The 6,592-nt window shown below is 53.6% G+C and overlaps 1 pseudogene; it reads right to left on the bottom strand.

Moving 5' to 3' along the window:
* Positions 1–839: 839 nt before the first annotated feature.
* LOC124684138 lies at positions 840–3,196 on the bottom strand (annotated as a pseudogene).
* Between the last annotated feature and the right edge of the window lie 3,396 nt (positions 3,197–6,592).

Here is a 6,592-nt window from a genome sequence, read left to right as displayed (position 1 = left end):
TACATCATCTTGCCAAGGGAAAACGGGGAGAAAGCCTAAATCGGCCGGCACATTGACCAGAGGCCCAAGCCCAATCCAGCCGGCAACCCCCAGGTCGTTATCCTCTTCCCGTCTCCCACGACCACACCTAGCACGCGCCGCCGCCCATGGCTCTGGCCGCGCGCGTCCCTGGACCACGGCGTAGTTCCGAGTGCGGCCGGCAGCAGCCCCGTCCGTCCAGCTCGCCTTCCCGCACGGACGCATTGCCGCCAGCACCAGCTAACCCAGTCAGCACGCGACCCCCGGCTCTGCTCGCGCGACCTTCTTCGCGATGGAGGTCTCGACTCCCATGGAGGGCTGGCGCGTGGCCGGCGAGGCTGACGGACGAACAAGAAGCTCTTTTGTTTTTATTATTAGGTATAAATTATAATTAATAATCATTTAAAAGAAGAGCGGCAAAATTATAAGATGGAATTCACATCTAATGTTATTACCAATAATTATTTCCCTAAACTATTTCACATTTAATCGCTATGAAAATAACATGTTTTCATTCTCTTCACACTTCAGGAGGCTACAACCGTATCCTTGAAATCATCTTTTGCGGGTTGCAATTTCTGGTTAAATATAAATTATAAGTTATTTAAAAGTATATCATCCAAAAGTTCTTTGAAATATGCATCCATCCATATACTTGTAGATAACATGTGTAACTTATATTTAGCTAACTAAATTATTAGTTAAAGTTTGCTTTAGAAAATAAAGTGACCTTGAGTATTTCGGAACGGAGTATGTATCATCATCATCATCATAGGCATAGGCTTGAGGAAAGAGGCGGCCCACGATGATATAACTCAACATGTGAAAATGCAGCTCTACATATATGTGGGAGATAAGAGTAAGACGGGGACGCCGAGACCTATGTGGAATCTGTGCGTCGCTCAACATGGCTTTCTATATTTGTACCTAGCAGCGCAGCTCACAAACGCCATCAGATTCAGGCAGCCTAGTGCGGCCATCATCCAGAAGAATCGGTCTAGATGCCCCTGGTTCAGATCGTCGGGGATCCACCCTGGCCGGCCGCTGGTAGTCGTCGCCCACTGCACGACCGTAAGTAGGAAGGAGCTCAGGTAGTCGCCAGCCGCTACCACAAGGAATCCAAGCGCCGTGCACACGGTCTTCATAGCCGGCGGCGCCTGGCTGTAGAAGAAATCGAACTGCCCGATGGTGGTGAGCACCCCGCCAACACCCACCAGCGCGTACTGCGGCGCCTGCCACAACTCGCTTATCTTCTTCCCCGGCGCCGCGCGGAGGCGCACCGTCTCGACTATCGCCGCCGCGGCCATGGCAAGCACGGGCATGGTGAGGCCAGCGCCGATCCTTCGCAGATCCGATACGCCCTTCCCTCTCCCGGTGAGACGCCTGGCCACCGGCACGAACGCCCGGTCGTAGAGCGGGACCAGGACGATGACGGTAAGCACTTCGAAGGTGGACATGGACGCGGGCGGTACGTGCAGGGTGCCAACGGTGGCGTCCATCGACATGCCCTGCTCCAAGAACGTCGACGAAACCTGCGTCGACACGGCGTAGAAGAACACGATGGTCGCCCAGAGCGGCAGCATCCGCACGAGAATCTTGAGCTCCTCCACCTGTGTCACGACGCAGAGCCTCCACGGGCTGCCCGGAGCTGGGGCAACTGCCTCCTTGTCCGAAACCGCGACAATGGCGGCTCTGTCGAAGAATCTGATGAAGTAAGAAACAACAGATGCATCCCGAGTCAAGAACGGTATTGGACAAGGAATTGTCAGAGAGCTCATTCATTGAACTAACTGACCGGAGATCGGTGGTGTGATCGATCCTCTGAACTCCCTTCATGTCACTGTCGTATTCCGGCAGCTCGTACAGGAGAGTGCTATCCGCCGGTGGGTCGATACCAGAGTTCCTGACGGCGGCGACGACGACCTGGCAGACTCTGGTCAGGGGGCTACCTCGGGCTGGCTGAAATCTGTATGTCCGTGACGCCGCAACCAAGCAGAAGAGTCCGAGGGCAAGGATGGCCACCGGGATGGTCAGGCCCAGCGCCCAGCCGTAGTGGTCCTGCACCCACACAATGGCGGTTCTGGATATGAGCGACGCGCAGTTCGTGTTGAACACATACCAGTTGAAGAAGGAGCCTTTGTGCACGCGCTCCAACGGGTCACGATCGTCGAACTGGTCGGCGCCGAAGGACATCAGGCACGGCCGGAGGCCGCCTAGCCCTACGGCGATCATGTAGAGGCCGAGAAACATGACGAACTCCTGAACCTATACCATGTTCGACGAGGTAAATGACGCGCCGTTCTTGACGAGGAGTGGCAGGTACGCTGAGAGAGCTGTCATGATCATGCCCTGTCCAAAACAGAGAGGTCTGAATATCTCAATTTGGACATGACAAGATGCCAAGATGGATGCAGACTGCGGCGTGCTGTTTGATCATTGATTGAGGACTTGAGGACAAGACTGTTGGAAGTGGATTTAGGAACGTACCGCGACGCCAACGGAGCAGGAGACAACCATGGTGCGGTACCTTCCCCAGTAGGAGTCGGCGATGACGGCGCCGGCGAGCGGCATGACGAAGCACGTGGCCTGCCAGGTGGACAGGTTCCTCGCGGCGGCGACGTTGCTCTGGCCCAGGACGCCGGTGAGGTACGTGACGAGGTTGGACGAGATGCCGTAGAATGCGAGGCAATAGCAGAAATCTGTACCTGCGCATCACCGTCGTCCAAGAAGCAGCCGGACAGGAGTAAAACTATATTGAGCACAGCATCGCACGAGGAGTAGTTTTCGAGAACAGCCGAAAATAGCAAGAAATTAATCCATAGTTGAAATCCATCTCAGCAGGAAGAAGAAGCTTACCGAGAATTGAGCGGCATCCTCGCCATCCACCCGTGCGATGCTTCAGCGCCGGGTTGCCATCGAAATCAAGGGACCCGTCGGTAGTGTATTCCTCTTGTACCTGCCCCAGAAATTTTTTGAGCAGAAGGGACAGGGAGAGAGAAAATAATTTATCACGGGGGAGGCAGAGGAGAGGGAGACGAGACCTGGAGAAGGGCCGCCGTGTGCTCGCCGGCGGAGGCCATGGGGAGAGCTGGGGAGCGTTCGCCTTTCCCTTGTCCGATGCTGCAGTTGGCTAGTGCAGTGGGTGAAGATTACAATACACTAATCTCGTGGTTGGCCTCTGCCGGACGTCTTGGAATTTGGAATGGCTACAAATGATTCGGTAGCCCCTAACATTTCCTGATTATTTTGAGACTGAGAGCGACAGAACAGAGGCTTGTGTCTGAAATCGGGATAGGGCAAAGAGTTGTTGTACGTGAAGATTATTGCTAGAATTTGATTTTTCTAAATCTAATAATTTTTAAATAAAGTACACGTAGACAGTACACATACACAAAGACATACCCAAATACGTACTAAGGTGTATCTTTATGTTTTGATAAGGAAAAATTATGGTGGACTAAATAATTTTGAAAACAGTTTATGAAAAATCCCAATCCAAAAAGTGCATGTTAGATGAATCATTTCGATAATAATTAGTTTATATAAGAATGGATGGGCCCATTAGGCTAGCTCGTCCTCTTCGGACTAGCCCGCTTTGTGCAGCAGAGAACCGTTTTTCCTTCTTCTAAGGGCATCAGCGGCGCGACGCAAACAGACGCTGAGCGACTGTTTGCGTCCGCGCGGACCGGAAATGCGTCTGGCACCACCTCCAGCGGGGAGACGCAAATTGACCGGCCCGTCCACGGAGACGCCAACCTGGCCCAAATATGCACCAGGTTTGCGTCTCCGCGGACGCTCGACGGTCGCGCGGAGCGTCCGTTCGCTTTCCCACGGGCAATCATGGCAGCGACCTAGGTTCGATCGGGCTCGAATTCACAACGCGCGCCAGTGTGGCAACCGCCGCAATGGAGCACCGAGCCGCCGCGGAAGAGCAACCGCCGGCCTCTTCGTTATACGCGCCGCCGTTAATCCGCGCATATTATAACCCCCGCGTGTACGGTAATTCAAGTTCAACCGCCTCCTTCTTCTTCCTCTTCTTCTTCTTCTCCAACACCGGCATGCCATGAGCGACTATACGCTGCCGTCCGACTCGGAGAGCGAGGGCAAGTCGCCCGGATTTCTGCATTGGTGGGAATCCCCTGCGACGCCAAGCGATCCGGGCTCCACGGCCAGCAACCCTGCCTCCACGCCGAGTGAGGACGACGAGGACGAAGGCGGCAATGGCAGCGAAGGCCAGGAGGAGGACGGAGGCGGCGCTGCCAGCGATGCCGAGGACGAGGAGGAGGGCCAGGACGAGGAGGATGGCCAGGAGGAGGAGGAGGAGGAGGACGCCGACAGCAAGTTCGCCCGGTTGGAGACGCAGGAGGCGGCGGACGACAAAGCGGCGGCAAGGAAGAAGTCCAGGGCGCTGGCGCGGGCGGCGTGTCGAAACGACGACGAAGACGCCATTTCTTCCTGTTTCAACTCCTCGACGGGCGTCCTCCAGTTCCGACGAGGAGGTGACAATCAAGAGGCCCAGGAGTTTCGACGACCAGCCTTCTAACAAGAAGGCCAAAAAATAGTTTTAGTTTATATGTTTTTAAATTTCTTTTTCTTTGTATGTTAAATATGTTTGAATGTAGTCGATTGAAGTATCCGGTTAATTGTTTAGGCTATAATCTATTCGATTGGACCAACATGACATCATTGAGTACAACTTTTTCGTTTTAAAACTTGATCATTCAACAAAATTGAAAAGAAGTAGCACCAAAAAAAAACTTGCATGTCCAAAATGCGTCGGCCCGCTGGAGGTAGCCCCCGACGCAAACGGACATTTGGCCCCTCGCGGTCATTTTGGCGTCCGCCAGACAACGCAAACGGACGCCAGCGGACAATTGGGCGTCCGAAATGCGTCGAGGCGCTGGAGATGCCCTAAAGCTTGAATTATGAAGTTACTTTCAGATTGTAGGTGAAGTTATACCCAATTAAAAGTGCAGAAATTTTGAACAGAGCTTCTTGAGTCGTCTGACGGCCGCACCGGATTGCCTGAATCTGATGTCCCGCGATTGGGGAGATCGAACTGAATATGTTGTGTGCACGTACGGCAAACAGACCTTCCACGATTGGTTAACACGGACGTGCATGACACCGTTGCTAGCCGGTGGACATTATTAAGAGCATCCCCACTCGTTGGCGCTCCCCACGCCCAAATCCGGACGAAACAACCGCCGGATTGGACGAAATTAAGTCGTGGGGAGTACCGTATTTCCAGTCGTCCACCCGGAGTTCGGCGGATAGAGTTTAAGTTCAAACAAATCGCCGTCCCGCGCTACAAGCACGGCCAGTTGATCGGCAAAAGGAGCAAAAGGATCAGCCACAGATCGGCGATCGGAGGCAAATTACACGGAGACAGGCTCGTCGGCAGTCCCGGCCGGCACGGCGGTGTCCGACGGACCAGTTTCCTCACACGCCGTGGCCGAAACGGCTGCGGCGGCCGGCGAGGAAGCAGCGGCAGTGGACGTCGAAGCAGCCGCAGTCGACGAGGTAGATGGTGAGGTAGACCAGGTAGGAGCCGGTGGAGAAGACGAAGGACACGCCGGAGGGGCTCGGAGGATGTCGCTGCGGTGGCCCTTGTACCAATTCCTCGTCTCCTCGTCCATCAGTTCCATGTCGCCGCCGCCCATCAGGAACGCCAAGTCTGTATTCCTCTTCTTCGCCGCCGCCGTCGTCTTCAGCAGTGCGATCCGGGCGCCCTGGTTGGCGAGCATCTCCCTGTTATCACCAGAATTTGACCAAGTCAGAGGTGGGCCGCGATCAAGATGGACTTGAAGATATACATATAGAAGAGATATGTGAATCGGCCTTGTTTACCAAGTTTGGGCTAGCTAGCCCGTGTATCTTAGTTTAGAAATTAGAGTTTGTCTCGTGCACGGTTTAGTGCACGCCCACATTAGAAAGTCCCCTGGACTATAAATATGTACCTAGGGTTTATGGAATAAACAACAACCAACGTTCAACACAAACCAATCTCGGCGCATCGCCAACTCCTTCGTCTCGAGGGTTCCTCCGGTAAGCACCATGCTGCCTAGATCGCATCTCGCGATCTAGGCGGCACGAGCTCGCCTAGTTGTTCATGCGTTGCTCGTACTTGAAGCCTTTTTGATGGCGAGCAACGTAGTTATCATAGATGTGTTAGGGTTAGCATTGTTCTTAGTATCATATGCTGTCGTAGTGCAACCCTTGCACATCTAGCCGTCCCTATACCTCATCATGGGTGCAGGGCGGCACCCCGCTTGATCGTTATTTAGTAGATCTGATCCGTTACTGGTCGCTCCTTGATTCATCAAGGATTAGTTTAATATCTGCAATAGTTAGGCCTTACAAAGGGTTGGAGGATCCAGCGGCATGCATGGTGTAGTTTGCTGCCCCTAGACAGGACGTTCCGAGGATCAACCTAGTGTTGGTTTTTAGGCCTTGTCTAGGGCTGGCTTACGTTTACCGTGCGTGAGCGCGAGGCCCAATCGTGAGTAGGATGATCCGATTATGCGGTGTAAACCCCAGATCGTCGTGGATCTCATATGCTTTGTCATGATCA

The sequence above is a fragment of the Lolium rigidum genome, chromosome 1 (genome assembly GCF_022539505.1).
Source record: "Lolium rigidum isolate FL_2022 chromosome 1, APGP_CSIRO_Lrig_0.1, whole genome shotgun sequence".
Classification (NCBI taxonomy): Eukaryota; Viridiplantae; Streptophyta; class Magnoliopsida; order Poales; family Poaceae; genus Lolium; species Lolium rigidum.
This window is presented reverse-complemented; position numbering and strand designations above follow the sequence as displayed.